Consider the following 1,189-nt stretch of genomic DNA (forward strand, 5'->3'; position numbering starts at 1 on the left):
GGTGCACACACGAGGCCTGGTCTGGCCTGCTGCAGGTCAGCGTACAGCGGCCAGGTCTGCATGGGGCTGTATGCTCCAGTGCCTGCAACTGCCTGGCACAGAAAAGGTTCTCAACAAAAATGTATGGACAGAGGGGAGAGAGGGAGTGAAGGAAGAGAAGGGAAGGGAAGGAAGGAAGAAAGGAAGGGAGAGAGGGAGGGAGGAAAAGGGAAGATAAGAAATGAAAGGGAAGGAGGCCGGACATGGTGGCTCACACCTGTCCCATCTCCACTAAAAATACAAAAAATTAGCCAGGCATGGTGGTGGGCATCTGTAATGCCAGCTACTTGGGAGGCTGAGGCAGGAGAATCGCTTGAACCTGGGAGGCGGAGATTGTAGGGAGGTGGAGATTGTAGTGAGCCAAGATTGTGCCACTGCAATCCAGCCTGGGTGACAAGTGTGAAACAACGTCTCAAAAAAAAAAAAAAAAAAAAAAAAAGAAAGGAAGGAAAGGAAGGAATGAAAAGACAAAAACAAAGGGGAGCATACAATCCTCACAACCCTTTCTGGCAACTATCCAGGCTGGATTCCCTGAGGCAGGACCCAGGCACCTGGAGAAACCAGGGACCAAGGAAGGAACTGAGTGAGGACTGGAGAAAGCCAAGGCAGCAGTGGACAGACACATGAGTGACAGCACTGGAAAGAATTGTGAGAATTAACCAAGGCCAGCCAGGTAACGGGGAATCACAGTGAGCATTCAAGGGATGAACGACTGCTGTCAGTAACGGGAGTTCAGGGTTTTCCTATTTTCCTCACTTCTTCCTCACATCCAAAGAAGGCTGCTTCGGATGAAGCAGGGCGCAAGTGTGGGGCACAGGCTTGCGGCTAGGGAGGGAGTGGGCACACTGGCCGGCTAAGGCAGGCGGGGGTGCTTTTTTGGTGGGCTGGTACAGGAGCCACTGAGGCAGGGTTAATGACAAGGAAGAAAGATTCAAAAGGGCTGAGGTGGGTCGGGCATGGTGGCTCATGCCTGTAATCCCAGCACTTTCAGAGGCAGAGGTGGGCGGATTACTTGAGGTCAGGAGTTCGAGACTAGCCTGGCCAACAAGGTGAAACCCTGTCTCTACAAAAACTACAAAAATTAGCTGGGCATGGTAGCGCACACCTGTAATCCCACCTACTCATGAGGCTGAGTCAGACTCCATCTCAA

At 52.0% G+C, this 1,189-nt stretch overlaps 1 protein-coding gene across 1 annotated transcript in view; it reads right to left on the reverse strand.

Annotated features, from left to right (window-relative positions):
* Window positions 1–1,189, reverse strand: part of PLOD1 (procollagen-lysine, 2-oxoglutarate 5-dioxygenase 1) — a 48,332-nt gene that overhangs the window by 25,816 nt on the left and 21,327 nt on the right. The window lies entirely within an intron of this gene.

This window comes from Mandrillus leucophaeus, unplaced genomic scaffold, assembly GCF_000951045.1.
Source record: "Mandrillus leucophaeus isolate KB7577 unplaced genomic scaffold, Mleu.le_1.0 Scaffold52, whole genome shotgun sequence".
NCBI classification, from domain to species: domain Eukaryota; kingdom Metazoa; phylum Chordata; class Mammalia; order Primates; family Cercopithecidae; genus Mandrillus; species Mandrillus leucophaeus.